The 20,974-nt window shown below is 38.0% G+C and overlaps 1 long non-coding RNA gene across 1 annotated transcript; it reads left to right on the top strand.

The window, feature by feature from the left end:
• The first annotated feature begins 2,950 nt into the window (after positions 1-2,950).
• Positions 2,951-13,670, top strand: LOC309861864. The gene is made up of 3 exons (XR_014310257.1): positions 2,951-3,079; positions 3,271-3,526; positions 13,560-13,670. It is a non-coding gene; the product is annotated as an uncharacterized lncRNA (long non-coding RNA).
• Positions 13,671-20,974: the final 7,304 nt, after the last annotated feature.

Genomic DNA, 20,974 nt, shown 5'->3' on the forward strand with positions numbered 1-20,974 from the left:
AAGAATCTCTCATCAGCGGACCAGAAAGAATAAAGCAAAAGCTATCACTGATGTGCAGATGTTATCAGGATGTGACTTCAGCACAACCTCACATCCCAATAGAGACAAAACGGCAGATGTTTAATATATTACAGGAACTAACCACAAATTCTGTTTTGCTCTCCGACTTTATAGTGTTTAATTTTTTTTTAAGACATGAATTGCACTTTTGAAGAACTTCCTCTAATCTTAATGACTTTGAAGTCTGAATGTCTACTACTAGGCCGCAGGGATTTGTGGGTAAAGTGGCAGAGCAATTCCCACCTGGGGGTGGGGCAGTGTGAAGGCTGCAGGGGAGGGATTTGTGTGAGTGCTCAGATGCAGATGGTGGGAAGGGGGTTCTCATTGTTGTGTGATCATGGAGCCCTACGTGTGAAATAGAGACCTTGTACTGATTTCACAACAAACCTACTTGAAATCTGCTCATGTCCTGGCAAACCAGAAGAATTCATAGAAACTCAAATTTGTTAAACAGAGTAGAAAATATTTGGAGATGTGAGCAAATAGTTCTGCCCAGATGACATCTTCTTTTTAAGTTAAAAATGATAAGAGTGATTGATGAGTTAATAGATTATTCATGTTGTTTCAAAAGGAATTATTTGCCTTGGTGAGAATTCTCTTTGTGGGGGACTGCGGGGTTTTCATTTAAATGGTCATGAAGCCAGCCAGTTGTAAAGTCCTGGAAAAGTTGTACCAAGACCTATATTTCTTTCATTTTGATTAGTTTAGACACAGTCATTTTCCAGGAAAGTTTTGTTTTCCAAAAAACCAGTCCATCTACTCTGTTCAGATGCTGTTTTGACCCCATCTCTCCGTGAGTGTGGGCGGTTGGGGTGGAGTAGGTCAGGCGGGTACCCTCTCCTGCCGCCCACTGACAGTTTTTCTTCTCTTCCTCAGGGAGCCAACCTTGCCCTTCGGGGCCTTTGTGCCAAACAAGCCTACATTGTCTGCATCAAAAAGAGAGAAGATTACAGAATAAAAACATAGCAAAAGGAGAAAAGGTAATTTTTGGAAAAAACAGGATGACATCTCTGAGATTAAAAACATAAACCATGCTAATTGTTTAAAAAAATAATTTATAATCAAAAGCGTAAACATAGGAAGCATATTCAAGATTTTCCTTTTCCTTTTCGTGGAAGTGATTAAGCCTGGTGTTTATAAAGATGAAAAAATCAGAGACCGATATCACCTAGAATTAGAACCGGTTTAATATGTATTCTTGAAAAAAATTTTCTTTGAGATTCAGGAAGGTATAAAGGGCGGGGGGTCACATATTGCACTTGATTCCAAAGGGAAGATAAAGAGGAACAAAATAAAAAGTAAGCCTTGTTTTATCTTAGAGGGCTCAAATAAGCAAATTCTATTCTGATGATTAGAAACAAATCAAACCGAAGGCAAAACAATTCCTGGTTTTAAACCAAAGACAAAGCAACCCCTGGGTTTCAAACACATTTACATATTTATGTCCACATGGAATGAATGCAGTAGAAAGTGAACACAACTTCTCCGTAAAGGTTGGTTTACTGTGGGTCCGTGTTCTCTTTGTGCTTCTAGTTCCATTGCTCTGCATAGTGCTGGGCACATACGTTAACACTGTCCAATGATGTTGTTTGAATTAAATCATTGAACAAGAGCAAAGACCCTGATTCTGGATATTAGACAAAGTAAAAGATTCAAATACTTGAAAGCTTCAGGACTCTCTGTCTGAAGGACCATCTCAACTTGTAAGAAAACTTTGTGTAATTTTATGCCAGGGTAGGCAACTACAGAGGGAATGAAAGAAGTTCTTCAGTGTAAGGTGGTTCCACCTTCTGCTAAGATGTGACCGCCAAAAAAACTCAAAATATTTTGAGGAGATGCTATCTGCCAAAGGGATTACCACAATACATGTAGGATCAAAGAAAATTCCACATTTTACCCTGGTGATTAGCTGTAATTAAATAAAGTAAGTCTTTTTAAACTTCATTAACAGCAAGACGTTTGCTACAGCAGAGTGGGCACAAATCATCCATTCTTAATTAAAAGATAATCCACAGGATGGCCATAATCTTCTTCTAAAAATACACCATTTCCCCCTGAAAGATTTTCTCATCAAATAAGGATAAATAACAGTTTCTATGAGTTTAAGCCATGAAGGAATGGAAGCTCCTCCCGTTTGCTTGAGTGAGTGCTGAATGTGGCTGATAACATCACTTTGGCATGCTATTATCTAAAATGGTAGAATACCTCACTTCAGCAAAGTCTGACATAAATCTTTGAAAACAAAGACATTGCATATGTATGAGCTGAAATAGATATGACAGTGTTGGCACATTAATATTCCTGTCACTAGGGGGTTTCAAACTTTTAAGGAGAGAATGGGAATGAATTCAGACTGTAGCTGGTAAAATAGGGCAACATAGAGTAGGACAATTAGGCATCGCAAACCGTAGTAAAATATGTACAGAGAAAGGGGTTCCCCTGCTCCCTGACTTTGGTAAAAAATGACTGTGGGATTATCTCTGGGGAATGCCAGGAATAATTAATTTGGTTTAGAGATTTGCATGGTTGTTCTAAGCATACTAATAAGAATGTTCCGTGAAGACCAGTCCCAATCAATAGACGAGAGAGCTGTGTCTTTCTTACGTAGCCACTGTGGTGGCTCATGGGTAACAGATGCTTCCACTTTATTCCACAACAACCCTCATTAAAAGTAACCACGAGGCCTAATTGAATAGTCCTCCTTCTCGTTGGATTTGTGCAGAAAATAGTCCTATCATTGTATGTTCTACAGTCATTTCTTTTCCTGTTCTTGCTTGCTGATATAAAGCGCTTTACCATAGCCCTTTCGCTTAACTCCCCAGGAAGAAGTAAGCGGGTGAGAAAATAAACTTCTTTTTACTCCCTCTGGCTCCGTAGGGCCTTACTATGTGTTGGGAAGTATCTACTTCGAAATGCCAACTATTTTTAGAAAAGCCTGATAAATCATCACATTCTCGAACATCACCACTTACCGGGGAAGAGGACCTAACAGTTGCCTTCGATTTCCCTCCGTCTGGGGGTGAGCAAGAGTTATTCAACACTAGGTCTTAATGAAAAATCGTCACCAAGTTCCACTTACCGTATTTGAAGCCGATGTTGAAATGTTAGAATTTTTCTTTTGGTAAAACATATGTGTTGACCTGGTGAGTGGAAATGAGGGGCTGCTTAAAAGATTTTTTTTTTTTTTTTTTTTTTTTTTTTTACCAAAAGCTTTTTGGACACGTTGCTGTAGCCCTGGGAGGCTTGGTCTGAGCCCTGAACAGCAGTTGCCCAGATGCAGAAAAAAGGCTTCAAAACCTCTCCTTTGACAAAGAGACATGAAATAATATCTGACAAAGGCATCACAAGCAAACATGATGGCAAATCAGCAATTATACGGGCTACAAAGGAGAGCGCATCTCACTTCCAAATGTCTTTTTTTCTTCTTCTTCAAATTTTACTAATAACATCTCGTAGAGGTGCTTAGGTCAGTATTTTTAAAAACAATTTAATATATGACCATGCTTTGGGTTCGGTTTAACTCCTTTATTACACTAATGCTATTTGGCATTTCATGCATGTGTCAGCATTGTTTTTGAATGGCAAAAAAAGGTTGGGACTAAACCAAGCACAAAGAAAGACACTCGGAGCTCATTATATGTAACTTTGTTTTAGAGAGGAAAAATATTCCACAGAGATTGGTTAAATGCTATTGCACAAAATGCTGCTCTCTCTTAAACAGAGTCACATGTGAAGAGAGGAGGACCTATAATAAATGAAAGAATAACGGTGATAAAATGGCAGCAAAATTGACCAGACCCAAATTGCATAGCTCCACTCTTTAATCTCAGAGTCTCTTTAAATACATTGTTCTTGATCTTGGAAAATAAGGAAGAGGCAGGCTTTGAAAAAGGAGTTACAAGACTAAGTTTCAAGGTGAAAATATTTACTTTTTTTTAATCAGAGAGCATACCATGAGCAACTTACATTTACAAAATGAATTTTGATCCCGTCTTACAATAAATCTTCATTAAAACCGTTATTTGCCTGGGCTTCGACTGGGATGGATATGAAGGAAAACACTAATGAGAATAAAAATAATAATAATATCAATAATAATAAACGAGATGGTACATGTCCTCCACAAATAACTGCGTTACACACTCCCTCAAAATCTCAGCCTTTTTCTTTCATGGTGATCAATCTGTTACTGATCAAAGATGTGCTGTATCTCAAATAAGCAAAATACTCATGGTATGAAATTATTGATTTGAACTGTAAATGAAAACAAAGCTACTTGGGTCTTTAAAATGTTCTCTTTCATGTTGATTCATTGCAGAAAAATAATGAATTGCAGCCTCTGCTTCTTCCCCTGACATATTTGGGATAGTTTACATGACTTTGAAATGGCTTAAATATTTTACCACCCACTATAGAATGTTCTGAAGAGGGGAAGGAAAACATGCATCTGTTTTGCCAGTGGTCATTACTTACTGTCTCGTTCAGTGTGTAGGAACACAAAAGGTGTACTGTTTAAAAGGAAAGGAGAAACGAACTTCGGCAAACGTATTAACGTCCAGGAACCTAGTGGAAAGGTTAGATTAGAAGATGCTTGAAAATGAGCAATCAATTCATTTACCACATGGTCTGGTCTGAGCATCCTGCAAGATCTCTGATAACCACGTGGGCTAATCAAGTTACCTATTAAGTGGTTGTAGATAATGAAGCTCCTAAAATTATGTCACAGACTTCTAAAAAACACTAGAAAGATCTAGCATTTTCTCAATCACATTCCCATAAAGAATTTTTTTTTTTATTTATACCCTCACATTTTTTGGGGGGGGGGATAATCTCTTCTGTCAGATCATCTAGATGGAATTTATTGTGATACTATGCTTTCTGATAACAGTGAGAATCAGAGATTCAGCGTTCCACTGATAAAGCTATCATATGCTTTTATTTATTGTATATAACATACCTGTTGTGATTTAGACCCCCACAAAAGCGAGTGCTTTATTAAAACATTTCAGACATACAAATGCAGTTGGCTTTAAAGAGGCAGCATACCACATCTTGTTTATCTGGATTAAACATGTGCATCACGTATCAGTACATCATGCACATTTCCTTGTTGGAATTGAACAAGAATGGCCATGAGCTGGATTCTAAATGGAGTTGGAACATTTCCTACAATGATCATTTCACATGAAATGTAGAAAAGAAATAAATCCAAACAAGTGTGAGTTTGGTATTACCAATGAAGAACACAGCCTAATTCCCTGGTACCGTGTCATCCTACGTGCTACGGCATTTCGTTGTCCAGCAAAACAGGTCTCCCATCTTCTCCTGCCGTTTTATAGAAAATAAATAAAATACCCATTTCTTGCCTTATCCTTGCATTGCTTACTCCTCAAAAAAAGATATGTTTTATAAAAGAAGTTGTTATATTAAGATGTATGTCTGCTTTCCTTCAGAAGACAGATGAGAGTGCTTCAGCTGCCACTAAAGTTGTCGCTCTTTGTAACAAAATGTAATGCTGCATATATAAAAATGCAAAGTGTAATGTAGAGTCAAATGTCTCTCAGCACAAGAGTTGTTCGTTTTAGCACCCATTTTGTTGGTATTTATCAACTTACTAATTATAGGCAAATTGCTTCCAACACGAAAACTGTGATGATTAGCAGTTTTTTCTGCTAACTCTAGTCTACTGTAGTTCCGGTAAAGAATGTCAATAATCCAGATTCCTTTCTTTTTCCTGGCTTAGAAAATGTAAAAATAAATTCATCAGGCTAGCATTTCTCAACTTTTGGGAAATGTGGTTTGGAAGGATAGGGGTGGCAAAAGGAAAGGGGATGGATTAAATATATCAAATCGGGAAGGTCTACTTGCTACCTCCCATCCCTTGGACAGGCTTGAAGGCTCACCGAAGATTGGTCTATCGCAAAATGGAATTAGGCGATCCCAATGTAATGAACAGAGGGGCTGCATTTGAGCATTTGCACAGGAAATGCATCAGTTGCTGGAACCCAGCAGGGAGTCTCTGTATTAAAGGGAAGAAGAAGATCCTTAAGAACTACCTCCCGTGCTATCACCGGCACCTAGCAAAAGGCTGGCGGCACATACAGTTTTAAACGTCTCCACTAACTCTTCAGCGGAGATATATGATATTGCTTGGTCAGACATAAAACAGTTTGTAACCTTCAGACCTCCATTACAGCCCTTTAAAGTGAGCTCAAATGAAAATGGGAGTCACATGCCAATCTAGGAAATGTTTTCATAACATGCAATACAATAAAAGGTTGGATTTTCTATCACCATTGCTAATTTCACCCATTTGTTTCTCATTACAATAAGTAAACAAGATTAAATGGAAAATCTTACAGTTCACGGAGTACATTACGCAGCAGAAACGTCTGTAGCAAATACTGACTTAGTGTCTTAACCAACTTATGTGCCTGCCTCTAAGTGACTCTTCCTCCCTGCTATGAAGTTTTTACGATTTTAAAGTTATATTGGCAGGTTCCAGTCAACAATGATGTCTGCCAGGGCCTTCTTTGCCCAATACGTTGCTTTTAGTCTAATTGCTTATTTGCGGTCTCAGCAAGCAGAGAGAAGAATTTCATCCTCTTTGCCTTGTCTCTGAATACTAACTAGCTGGCCCAGCCAAGGCTCTCTAAAGAGAGAAACTGCATGAGAGACACAGTGCATTTGACACAGTCAAGAGGTAAAAGAAAGAGCAAAACAAAAGTCTATTCAGGACTGAATCCTCTGATATTCTCCCCCATCCCCCAACGCCTTTAAAAATAAAGCAAAAGGGGGGAAAACCCATAAATCCATGCCTGAATGCCTGAGGTTGTTAGAATAAAGGACAATGAATGACAGGTGACTGTCAGTATCATTCTGTCTCCAAGTTATCACTTCTTGACTCTGTTGAACAAAAAGAGTGTATACATAAGAAGGAAATCTATCACACATTCTCTATGAATGCACATAGTTCAGTTTAGGAGACGCAGCTAAGTCCTTCCACATGGGCACCGGGCTTTCCCTTCAGTTCCACCTATTTTTGCCGGACAGTGTTCTGAAATTATGAAGTGTTTTTCTAGTGACAATGATGCTAAGTAACTCTGGAGAAACTGCTGATGGGTTATGAACCTGCTTTTCACTTCTTTTTTGAAAGAGTTTATTTAAAGACTAGGAGATCTGACTTGATAAATAAAACTCCTTGCACATGTTGCTAAAATTTAGGGGAAAAAAAAAACGGAGTAAGAGCCCACTGATGAGAGTTTTTCTGTTTGATTTTTAAAAGGCTCCTCTCAGGCAATTTTCCCCCAAGATCTCTTTACACTTTCATCTTCAGAGACTGCCTTAATCCTCCTGTCTTTGTTGTTCCAATGTCTGATCAGTTTGTTTTAAAGTCGCATCTACCCCACATTTGCTAGAACTGAAACTTGACTTCAGGCACTTGCGGTTATAAATCCCTACAAACGGGCAGGCTTTCCAGAGAAAGGTTGAAAGTGCTGAAACAGGAAAGGGATTGATGATTATTTAAATAATGTGCATTAAGTTGTCTGGTGCATGAACTACAGGTACAGAGAGATAACAAACGTGAAGTGACGGAGTAATTTGTAATTAAAATAAGTCTGGCCTTTCCTCGGATTACTGGCACACTCCAGTCTGTTGACCATCTGTAGTGGAAGGACAAAGATTCTGTTCTCAGTTCCACTGAGCTAGGGAAGGGACACAACTGCCTAGAGCCCCAAGTTTCTAGGCCTTGCCATGGTGGGCATGAAGGCGGCTCACTGTGGCCAGCCTTCTGATGCCAGGTGTGGTCACGCGATGAGCGGAAGGAGTATGGAGACAGTGGTCTGTGTCACGCCGAGTGCTCACAGGGCACCAATAAGGTAGCGCTCAACTGTTGTTACTGCCCCAGCAGGTGTTACGATACACTCCAAATCTTTTGAGAGAAATGAAGAGATAGGGAGAGAATAAAACCCAAAGTGAAATAAAGCAAGAGAAACAAGGAGAAAGTTAATCTACTGGTTCTATCTCTTTTCTTTTGCCTGCTATGAAGGACGAAAAAAAATTTTTAAAAGGATGAATGCGAAGGAATGCTGTGTATTTCACAATGAAATGGAGACAAGAATTTGTTTTACTTTTAAGTTTGGAAATGCAGAGTACTTGACAGGAAATAGTTGTCTTACACAGACATCCACTCAGTCTTCTAGAAATCCATGTGTAGAGTATTTAATGAACTGATCATATGAGAATTTTCCTTGTTGGATATAAAATATGTTTGCACAAATAAGTGAATAGAATTGCCAGATTCTGTTTTTATTTTTTCTTTACAGTGGGTACAACTTAAACTGCAACATTTGCACATTTATTTCAGAAGTGCAAATAGCAATGATTATATCCAACATCTGAAAGTGTTTTTGTACAGCCTTTATGGGTAGTAATTTTATTTCTACTGCCTTTTATAATGGTCTTCATGAAAAAACTCCTATGAAAAACAATAAATTTAAAAATATTCATGTCATAATTGAAGTTGGCAGGTTTGTAGCTATTAAACTCCAAAGTCACAGATAAAATTGTTTTAAAATACAGGATTAGTCTAATATTGCTCTGGATTATTAGAGAATTCCTGGGCATGGAAGTTATATAAGACACTGATATGAGACAAGGATTTTATGCAGGAAGGAATAGGAGATCAACTTTTAACTTTTAACACTTAATAAGTGAAATTAAATATGTGAATGTTAAAAGAATGAATCTTTTTTTTTTTTTTTTTTTTTTTTGGTGGGGGAGAGCTCAATTGACCCAAAATTAAAGATTACTATTCAGTGGCTGTGTGAAAAGTTTTTCTTAGCGATAGTCAGAAAGTAGGAAGAATTATGTTGTGAATAGTAAGTAGAGCCTTTTCAAAATGAAGATATTTAATTCTTCATTTCATTTATATTTAATAAGATACCTACTATACAGTTGAGGAATTCCAATTATTTTGAAAAATAATGACCTAAGGGTCAGCCATATCTTGACAATTCCTGGTAAGAGTTCAAGGGAAAACTCAGGGTCTTAAAAATACGAGAACCTATGTAGATCACCATCATCATGAAATAAAAATAGAAAGTGTCATATATTTTATGAATATGATTATTTTCTGAACTATTTATTCTTATGAAAACTGTTAATTTCTTTCTCTGATGACAAAGAGCAAGGTGTTCAAGTGATAAAATATCCAGCTGACAGTCATTCTTAAATAGTAGGTGATAAATGCTTTTCTTCTGAAATCTGTTCAGCCTAAATACATTCCTGACTGTATTTTAGCCAATGTTCATCCTGTAGGTTACAAAGATGCAATGTGTCAGGGCTGAGGAGTTGAGCTAATAATTATGAGAGATAGAAAGTCAAGGAAGTGGCATGGCAGAGATGGGGCTTGTACTCTAGATTGAAGGAAAGGAGGTTTAAGATAGGACTAGGAGAGGAGAAAGGGCTTGTTGGAAAAGGAATGGAATGAGCAGACACAGATGTGAGGGTGAATATAGGTGGAAAATATCTAAGCCCTGAAATTCCCTTTGCACAGATAGATAGGTAGATAAGCAGTTGAATAGGGAGAATCTGAATGGAGACCCTCATATTGGAAAGTGAAAGTCTGGGATGATATTTTAGTAAAGTAACTACTTTCTATCTATACCATTTACAATTTATGAGGGAGATGTTTTATCTTAATATAACAAACATTAAGAAATGGGGAAAGAAGGGGCGCCTGGGTGGCTCAGTGGGTTAAAGCCTCTGCCTTTGGCTCAGGTTGTGATCCCAGAGTCCTGGGATGTAGCCCCGCATAGGGCTCTCTGCTCCGCAGGGAGCCTGCATTCCCCCTCTCTCTCTGACTGCCTCTCTGCCTACTTGTGATCTCTGTCTGTCAAATAAATAAATAAATAAATCTTAAAAAAAAAAAAGACAAGGAATAGGGAAAGAGGGATTTGAAAACCCAGCAATATAAACTTTATCGCTTTTCTGTCTGAGAACGGAAACTCAGATTAGATATTCATGCAACAACTGGAATGACCCAACCATGTTCTTCCTCCGCCTGGGCTCCAGGACTGAAGTTTAGAAGACAGCAGAGCAGTGACTCATACAGTGTCATTTCAGGATAAATTGGTATAATTCCTCTGAAGGAAAAAAATTAAACGCCCTAAGGTCAAAAACCTTGAAAATGTATATAAACAAACGATTCTACTGCTTGGAATTTATCCAAAATAAATGATCAGACCATCCAGGTAATTAAAATAGAATCAACCTAAATGTGAACTGTAAAAGATTGATTAAGTAAATTGTGTTATATCCAGATGGCCATCATTGCTTAATTCCAACCGTGAAACAACATCACTATTGACAATTGTTCTAAGTTAGGGTGAAATGGAGCAGGGATTCTTGATCATCAGCTCTTGAGATCCTGCACAGGGAGTCTGTGTGGGTAGCCCATACTTCATATTTGATGCGATGCTTACACACGTGTGTCTCCTCAACTGTGTCAGATAGGGAAGCTGTTCCACTGTGGTTCATATGGCCGTTTGCCACCCATGTCCCTCCAGTGGGAAAGTTCGGTGTGGTTACTAAGTAGGAAGTTGCTCTTTACACTGAGCAGAATTTTAAATACCTATAGTTGAGCAAGATACAGAAAGAAGATACAAGTTCTGTTCACAGTAAGATGGTCCATAGAAGTCAATTTACCTGTGCCCTAAAGGGAAAAAAAAAAATAAAAACTAGCTAACATCTGTTAGAAAGTAGCAGAGGAATGAGTAAGGATTTTTCAGAAAATTATATAAAGCTATCACAATTGTAAAATTAAACTTTTCTTCACATATAGGTTCTATGTCTTTTTTATGAATGCTTTTACACTTACTTCAAGTGTTAAAGTGAAAACCAATTGAAGCTAGAAATTCTCACAATTTTCATGGAGTGCTACCCTTGAAGGTTTCAAGCGTCTGCTCATTACAGTTTTAAATGCATTTATTTAAATCTAGCATTTATTTCCCTTTTCTACCTGTAAATAATGCTTTGGTAATACTAAAAATCTACTTTGGAGAAGGTGCTGTTTCCTCAGAGAGCAGCTTTGGGGCAGGAGTCAAAAATCTTTTATGAACGCATTCCAAGAGTATCCCTCTCGACTTGAAGAGATGATTGGACCTTGGGCTCCTCAGGATCAGGCACTTGACTTTCACACTCTGTATTGCAGCAGTGCCCAACGGTAGAAAATACTCAACAAATGTTTGTGGCAGCAAGAATACTCTGAGACAGTCCCCATTTCATCGAAGTCAATTTATTCATGGTCCCCTGAGGACATTGGCCCTTCCCCCTGCCTACAAGTTATCGCCCATCCTACCACCCTTACTGAACCCCTGGTGTCACGATCTCTGTTATTCGTTCCTGGTTAGCTGATGCCACCACCACTTTTCCTTTCTTAAGACACATTGGGATTTTTGTCTGCGCCATTCCCCGTAACACGTTCTCTTACTTTAAAAACTGTCTTTCATAATTACCTGCATGATATGTCCGTAACCATTCTTCCTTGTAAGCACCAGATGCCAACTCCAGTTAACCAAAGTGAAAGGGAGCTAACTAGAAGGATATCAAGGTGAGGAAGGAGGCTCACATAATTAATAGGAAGCTGGTAGACCAGGCTTCAGACCGTGATCCAGGAGAATTCAGGAAGGACAGGGTTTAGGAGGTAGCAACCACCGTGACTTGTCAATAGCTGAAATAGTGGTCAGAATATAATCACAGGGATGGTTGTTCTTGAGTCACACAAGTCCCTCCCAGTGTCTTAGAAGCGAAGAGTCGATGGATAGATTTAGGCTGTAGATGGAATCTTCTGCTCTGCTAGTGTTCCAGAAAAAAGAATGATTTGACTCTCCTCACCTCTCTAGAAGGAAGAGAGTGGGGAGTGGTGTGGAATTCACATACAGAGAGAGAGGGGGGATTTCCAAAAAGGAAATTGAGCGCTCACTAAGAAGAAGCATGAATGTGGAGTAGCCATCTCTTTACTAAACTCCCGAAAGCCCACATGTTAACGGAGAATTGACATAATAATGCTGTTAGGGTAGTTACCTACTAAAGGTATTCCGTAAATTGTAATTATCTTGATTAGTGGTTTATTATCAGAGTTTAGGCTTCTCCACTCCTATAAGAGGCAGGGCGTCCTACATTTGTCTTTTTAAGTTTACCCTTTATTGATTACCCAGCTTGTCTAAAAAAACCCCAGAGGAAAGAATAATCACTTTCCATTGGCAAGGTAAGACTCTTTGGTGATTTTTGGATGATCTAGCAGACATCCAACAAGCTAAATTATTAGTCATCATTTTTTGAACAATTATTCAGTGAATTATCTATCCAGCTGTTAAGTTGGGGCAAAAAAAAAAAAAAACCCCACTTAATAAAATGAGTCAACAGCAACAAAAAACCCAGTCCTCCCCCAATTCCAGAAAATTTGGTGGGAAGTAAATGCATTCTCCAGACTCATTTTGTGCTAGGAATCATTTCAGTGTTCTGGCTCTACTTAGTTTCTTCCTCATTTCAGAATCAAACTACACAAGTAAAGGGGAGACGAGAGTGCCAGGAAACTTGCAGGACTTTGCCAGCCACCAGAATGCTGACCAAAGTTGAAAGGTCAGCAGTCATCTGTGGTAGATGTACTTCATTTTGATAAACACTGGGATGTTGGAAACAGGTCTGTTCTCAGATAGTTTATAATTCAGGTGAGGAATTGAACTGTGAGGACACTTTACTGCTGGGAATCTTATTTCATATTTGAGAGCAATTAACCAGCTGATAAACAGGCTTTTGTTTTCCATCTGAATGACCAGTGTCCATCCATTTGGGACAGTATCTTGTCAAATGGGCCACAATAACAATAAAGTTTATGTATTTTGGCTCCTTTCTCCTCTGAAAACTTGTAGTAACCTCCTGCTTTAGAATCAAGAAGCTGAACTGAGCATGCAAAATAATTATCTTCCAGAATCCACCTGATGGTGAGGCTATGGGAGATTATCTTGCTCTGGACTGGAAATAGGGATGAAACGTGTCTTTTTGTTTTGATGGCTCTTTATTTTTGTATGATCAGAACCTTGCTTGCAAGCCATAGTATTCTCCATTCCACATGTTTATACAGCTTAAACACAAAGTAAGATAGACACTACCTCATTTCAAAAGGGGTTCTAAATTTTAAACGCCATATGAGAATGTCTTAGTTTCTGAACTACCTTGTACTCATTTTCTAGCCACTTATTATTGATAATGCTGAGAACTTTTTGTGATGACTTAGTATTTTACCACAAACAGTAAATTTTGTATGTTCACTTTATTTTTTTTCTTTTCACCCATATGTTTTCCAATGTATTCATATTCATCTTTCTTTTATTTTTCCCAAAATAATAAGGTAATTTGTTCCTGTTTTGGCTTGATGTAATATTTTCATAAATGAAGGTGATGCATGATTGTATTTTTTTTTTCCCTCATAGCAGTGATTGAAAAGCCACCTATATCCTCTTGCTAAGTTTCCGTTGAGAAGAATGAGCAAAGAGAGCTGTGCAGCCTCGTAACCATGGAAGAAATTGTCTGTATAATGTTCACAACTTTGGCAAGGTAATAATTAAGGCCACACAACTTCTGATAAAATTTCTGGAAAAATGGAAATTACATGGTTACCTTTTATGTATTGATTCATATATGGCCAGATCAGCTTAAAAAGGCAAAACAATATAGATTTTCTTTTATCCCCCAATTAATAGGCATTGAGCTCTACTATGTGCTATTTTCCCAAGAATAGAAATATGATTAATATATGGTTTCAGTTCCCAAAGACTTAATAATCTAGCATGTTTGGTTGCACTGGTTGTAGTAGTGGTAGATAGTGGTGATGATTGGTGACGATTTTGGTTTGTGTTGGGGAAGAATTATTGGGAAGAAAATATGTCACCTGGGACCTGTACATATTATCACCTGGAATATGTACACAAGTTTAATTCTCACTTCATATATTACCACAGATTTGCTTTAATGTGATATTGATAATTATTGATTCCTATCACTTTTAAAATCTCATTTATGTTTTAATGAGCCTCAAGGTTCTCACAAGATTTCAAAGGCTGGAGATATATATATATATATATATATATATATATATATATACACACACACACACATAAAATAAAATATATATATATATCCACCCAAAGGTGGGATCAAGCCTTAATCAAATGTAGGAAACTTCAGGGCGCCTGGGTGGCTCAGTGGGTTAAAGCCTCAGCCTTCGGCTCAGGTCATGATCCCCAGGGTCCTGGGATCGAGTCCTGTATCAGGCTCTCTGCTCAGCAGGGAGCCTGCTTCCTCCTCTCTGACTACTTATGGTCACTGTCTGTCAAATAAATAAATGAAATCTTAAAAAAAAAATGTAGGAAACTTCTCAGCTCCTAATCTTTCTGGGAAGTGCTTCATGCTTTATAAGAAATATGCTCATTAGCATAAAGTGTCAAAATTCCCTATGGCAATGGGACATGCATGTATATATTTAAATAATATGCAATATACATATGTACACACAATGCTCTTGCATGCTCCTACACATAAAGGTGTGAATCAATGTGGTATAGACCATATATACTTCAACTCTAAATCACAGATTGCTGTGGGGTAAGGTTAGTCGTAGAGTAAGGTCATTATCAGATTCAACATAAAATGAAGTATTGAGCCTGTTTTAGTAAAAAAGGAAGATGTGCACGCTCTCAGTACTGAAAATAGAGAAAGGGAAGAAGAATAATATTGAAGAACTATTTTGGTGAATAATTTTAGGAAATGCAATATCCACCCAGGTCTTTGACTTCAGTTAGAGAACTGGTGTATGGCCCTATTTTCTTAAGGCTGAAATCTTTATGATGGAGAGTGACTGTTCTGACTAGGAATTTATTGTCTAGTAACAATTACTCTTAGAGTATCAGTGACTCTTGACTTCTTTTGTTTAGTGGTTTGTAGTTTACCTGTTACCTGTACTTGGTGTGTTTGGTAAATAGCTGTTTTGAACCAAGGGGTATTTGTTGACTTTTATGTGATTAGCCTTGGGCCAGGTCTTACGGAGCAGAGCAAAAAGGTAAGACATGATTCTTTCCTGCAAGGCTATTCGAATATCATCGAGTAACCTACTCTCTGGCAGTATATTTGAAAATACAATTACTGGTAATACGGAAAGGGACATGCTATAGGAAGACCTAGCTTGTATCTAAGGGCTTTTTAAAAACCGGAGGAAAATATAGTACCAGCAAGTAGGAGTCCTTGCTTCTGACCTATGTCTTAGAGAGCTCAGTACGTTAAAATGTCTTCCACCAAATATTTTAAGATTGTCCCTAGAGGGCTAGGACCTACAGGATCCAGGAGCACCATCTAGGCCAGGCACCCAGCGTTCAGACTACAATATGGCTTTCATGGGATCACATGAGACTGAGCAACAGGACAGTGCTGACCTATTGGATTTGTGTGAATCTTAGTTAGGACACAGGATGAGTTGGAGGCTCTAGGCTACTGATAGTCCACCTCTGACCCTTACACTGGAGCTGTATATATGGGCCACAGAGTCAGTTCTCACCTCTCTGTGTTCAGAACATGTATCTCCTCTGATCTACAAGCACCAGATGGTGGCATGGTGGCAATAGGCACCCTTTGCTTTGTGGTAACCTGGGACAGTTATCCTACTCCTGCCACATGCTTTGCACTGTATGTCAGGCATATCTTGGGGTTGGCTGTGCCTGTCCCCTCTGAGGGTTTTCCAGAACCTTGTTTCTCATTGCTCATCACCCCTTCTGATCAAAGTTCTCCCTTGCCTATGATTGATGTGGAGACATACTTTTCTATGTGAGTATTTTTTTTAATGGTATTTATTTATTTTTATTTAAATTCAATTAACATATAATCTATTATTTGTTCCAGATGTAGAGGTCAGTGATTCATCAGTATTTTATAATACCTGGTGCTCGTTACATCATGGGCCCTCCTCAATGTCCATCACCCAGTTATCCCATCACCCCACCCTTCTCCCCTCCAGCGACCCTCACTTTGTTTCCTGTGCTTCAGAGTCTCTGAAGGTTTGTCTCCCTCTCTGATTTCATCTTGCTTTATTTTTTCCTCTCTTCCCTACGATCTTGTTTTGTTTCTTAAATTCCACATATCAGCGAGATCATATGGTAATTGTCTTTCTCTGATTGACTTATTTCGCTTAGTGTAAAAGCTTCTTGTTCCCTCCATGTCATTGCAAAAGGCAAGATTTAGGTTTTTTGACGGCTGAAAAGTAGTCCATCATATATATAAAACACATCTTTATCCACTCGTCTGTTGATAGACATCTCGGCTCTTTCCATAGTTTGGCTTTTATGGACATTGCTGCTATAAACATTGCGGTGCACGTGCCCCTTTGGATTTCTACATTTGTATCTTTGGTGGTGCAATTGCAGGGTCATGGGGTAGCTCTATTTTTCAACCTTTTGAGGAACCTCCATGCTGTTTTCCAGAGTGGTTGCACCAGCTTGCATTCCCACCAACAGTGTAGGAGGGTTTCCCCTTTCTCTGCATCCTCACCAACATCTGTCATTTCCCAAGTGGTTAATTTTAGCCATTCTGCCTGGTGTGAGGTGGTATCTCATTGTAGTTTTGATTGGTATTTCACTGGGTTAGTCTTAAGCCTTATTGGAAATGGGGTGGACATTTCTTATTTGTATAGGACCATTCCTTTTGTTCAGCTCAGGGGCTCACCAATGCTCCCCATTGGTGGCAGTATATGGAAGGCAGTATATGGAAGGTATTACATTCTAGGAATGAGATGATTTTGGTTAAATATTTTGAAGGAAGACATATTTGGAAGATGTGTTATCCTATGATTAAACTCTAAAATTCTGTCTGATAAGATTAAAATGACAGAAAATGAATGATAGCTCATACTTTGCTGCATACTCTGGGTAAGACTTGCATTTATTTGTGGTCATAATCAATGAAGTACAGTTATAACTTTGATAGTGCAGTGAAGCCATTGGGTGATGCAGTCTTATGAGTAATGAAATAAGTAAATAAATGGTGTTAAGGAACTGAAGTAGCAGAAAGATCTAGCTTGTTTCAATACAAATGCATTCTGAAAAACTGTGGCTTTATGAATAAAAATGGTGTTGCTACCTTTTTCATGTAGTGTGAGATATGAAATTATTTAGAAAATGGCATATTAATCAATAAATAACATGAAGAGATTGTTTCTGAATGTGCAGAGGAAGAGATGGTGCCTAGAAATTCAGAAGAATCTTCATATATATTGAGTGGGCAATAAACAAATATGTAAATTCTTCTTCTCTACCCATTCTTCATTTCTACCTCCTAGGGACCCATGCATTTGGTAATATATTTTAAATCTAATAGTTTACATGGACAGAAATATTTGTCTAGAGCACCTCACAATGTGCTGAGCACATTTATCCACAATGTGGATAAATGTATCAAAGGAAACCATAGATATCAAGAATAGTTTTGAGGAAATTCTCAGCTTCATCATTTTTGGCTTTTTTAGGACAGAATCATTGCTGGACTTTGTGGTTTATTACACCAACAGACTCTTGGCTCAGAATGGCTTCTTCTTCAGGGGTGCCTGGGTGGCTTAGCCAGTAAAGCCTCTGATTCTTGATTTCAGCTCAGGTCATAATCTCAGGGTTGTGAGATGGAGCTTTGCGTTGGGGGTCCATGCTCAGTGGAAAGTCTGCTTGAGATTCTTTCTTTTCCCTCTGCCCTTCCCCCCATGTTCTCTCTAAATAAATAAATAGATAAATATTAAAAAAAAAAAAGAATGGCATTTTCTGCAGGATGAACACCCATACTTGTAATTTTGACATGCCTTCTTTTATTTATTTGTTTATCTTTTTAAAGATTTTATTTATTTGACAGAGAGAGAAAGATCACAAGTAGGCAGAGAGGCAGGCAGGCAGAGAGAGAGAGAGGGAAGCAGGCTCCCCGCTGAGCAGAGAGCCCGATGCCGATGCCGGGCTCAATCCCAGGACCCTGAGATCATGACCTGAGCTGAAGGCAGAGGCTTTAACCCACCGAGCCACCCAGGCGCCCCGTACATGCCTTCTTTGAAAAAACAACAAACAGAAGCCAGTGTTTTATCATACCATCTACAACGAATATATACTCAGCACAGTTCAGCAGCTCACATTTATGGCGAAGTCCTGTTCCAGTTCGGTCTCTATTATTTGTTTTGTATTGATGATCCCATGAAACCCACACCTTGAAAAGAAAAAAAATTGGGTGAACTAGAGCATTCCAGTCAGCGTGTTTTGTACAATTTGCCCAAGTTTCTAAATAAAAAAACAAATAGGAAAATAGATGCAATGTAGTCAAATTCTCAGCACAGTTTTGATTCACTGGTAAATATTCCACCATTACATCTGCAGCACAGTCAGGAGCAAATGTTGTTAATGATGATTAGGACTGTTGGGCCACAAAACATCAAGGAGTAAGGATATTGTTTACATTATGCATTAATATAAGAGAGCATATAAATAGTTTTGAAAACTTTAGAAAGATATTTAAACTTCAAATGAGTTATTGAAAACTTGAATGCAGTGACACCTGGATGGCTCAGGGGGTTAAGCCTCTGCTTTTGGCTCAGGTCCTGATCTCAGGGTCCTTGGATCGAGCCCCGCATCAGGCTCTCTGCTCAGTGGGGAGCCTGCTTCTCCCCCTCTCTTATTGCTTCTCTGCCTACCTGTGATCTCTCTCTGTCAAATAAATAAATAAAATCTTAAAAAAAAAAAAAAAAGGAAAGCTTGAATATTTATACCTTTGTTCTTTGGCTACTTAAAGTTGTCCTTAGATGAGGAGCTGCCGTTGCCAACATAGGGTAATCCCACAAACATATCCATATAACCACAAGATAGAAGACATATTTCGGAAATTCAGAATAGTCATTGATCACTCACTGGGTGATCCATGCTACACATTTAGACACATTTTTAACTTGTTCAAATTTATGGAGTATACACATTGATCTTGTTCCTGTGACAGAATTTACTGCAGGAAGTGCAACTTTTCTTTGAGACACTGTCACAATTATGGTTTTAATTAATTTTTATTTTGCTACAAATGTTAGATTTTTTTTTATTAGTCAGCTATAATTGACATACAATGTTGTATTAGTTTCAGGTGTGCAACATACTAATTTGACAGTTCTTTGCATTTCTCATTGCTGGCCACTGTAAGCATAGCTGCCATCTGTTATCAAACAACATGTTACAGTGTTATTGACTGTATTCTCTACGTTGTTCTTCTCATCTCCCTGACATATTTGTTTTATAACTGGAACTTTGTACCTCTTAATCCCTTTTCATCTATTTTGCCCACCCTCCTCCACCCTCCCATCTGGCAACCACCAGTCTCTTCTCTGTATTTAAGAGTATTTTTGTTTGTTTGTTTTTTAAGATTCCACATGCAAGTGAAATCATATGGTATTTGTCTTTCTCTGTCTGACTTATTTCACTCAGCGTAATACCTTCTAGGTTCATCCATGTTGTTGCAAATGGCAAGATCTTATTCTTTTAATTAATTAATTAGTTAATTAATCAAATAATTCTTAAAGATTTTATGTATTTATTTGTCAGAGAGAGAGAGCACAAGCAGGGGGAGCAGCAGGCAGAGGGAGAAGCAGGCTCCCTGCTCAGCAAGGAACCTAATGTGGGACTTGATCCCAGGACCCTGAGATCATGACCTGAGCCAAAGGCAGATGCTTAACTGATCCACTCAGCCTTCCTGATCTCATTCTTTTTTTTTATATATAGCTGAGTAATATTCCATTCTGTGCATATGTATACACAGACAGACACAGAAAGAGATATATATTTTATACATATATATATATGTAGATATGCCATATCTTCTTTAACCATTCATTTATCAATGGACATTTAGGTTACTTCCTTATTGGCTATTATAAATAATGCTGTAATAAACATAGGTGTGCATATATATTTTTTCAAATTAGTCTTTTTATTTCCTTTGGGTAAATAACCAGTGGTGGAATTACTCACTTATATGGTATTTCCTCATTTTAATTTTTTGAGAAACCACTGTAGTGTTTTCTACTGTGATTGTACCAATTTACATTCTCACCAGTAGTGAACAGACTTCCCTTTTCTCCACCTCCTCACCAACACTCATTATTACTTGACTTTCTGATATTAGCCATTCTGACAGGTGTGAAGTGGTATTTCACTGTGATTTTGATTTGCATTTCCCTGTTGATAAATGACATTGAGCACCTTTTCATGTGCCTATTGGCCATTTGTATGTTTTCTTTGGAAACATGTTTATTCACATCTTCTGCCCATTTTTTAGATTGTTTGCTTTTTGGCATTGAGTTGTCTAAGTTCTTTATAGATTTTGGATATTAGTCCCTCATCACGTATATCATTTATGGGAGATATCCTCTCCCATTCATTAGGTTGCTTTTTGGGTTTTTTTATAGTTTCCATTGTTGTGTAGAAGCTTTTATTTTGATATAGTCTAAATAGTTTTTTTTTTGTTTCTATTTCCCTTGGCTGAGGAGACATATCCATAAATACGTTGCTAGGTCCAATGTCTAAGAGTAGTTTCTATATTCTCTTTTAGGAGTTTTATGGTTTCAGGTCCCATATTTAGATCTTTAATCCACTTTGAGTTTGTTTATGTATGGTATAAGAAAGTGGCCCAATTTCATTCTTTTCATTCATTTGCATATAACTGTCCTGTTTTCCCAATTTCCTTATTGTATATTTTTGTCTCTTTGTCTTAAATTAATTGACCATATAGGTGTGGGTTTATTTCTGGGCTCTCCATCTTGTTTCATTGATCTACATGTTTATTTTATTTCTGTGCCAGT

Source organism: Mustela nivalis, assembly GCF_964662115.1.
Source record: "Mustela nivalis genome assembly, chromosome: 3".
Lineage (NCBI taxonomy): Eukaryota > Metazoa > Chordata > Mammalia > Carnivora > Mustelidae > Mustela > Mustela nivalis.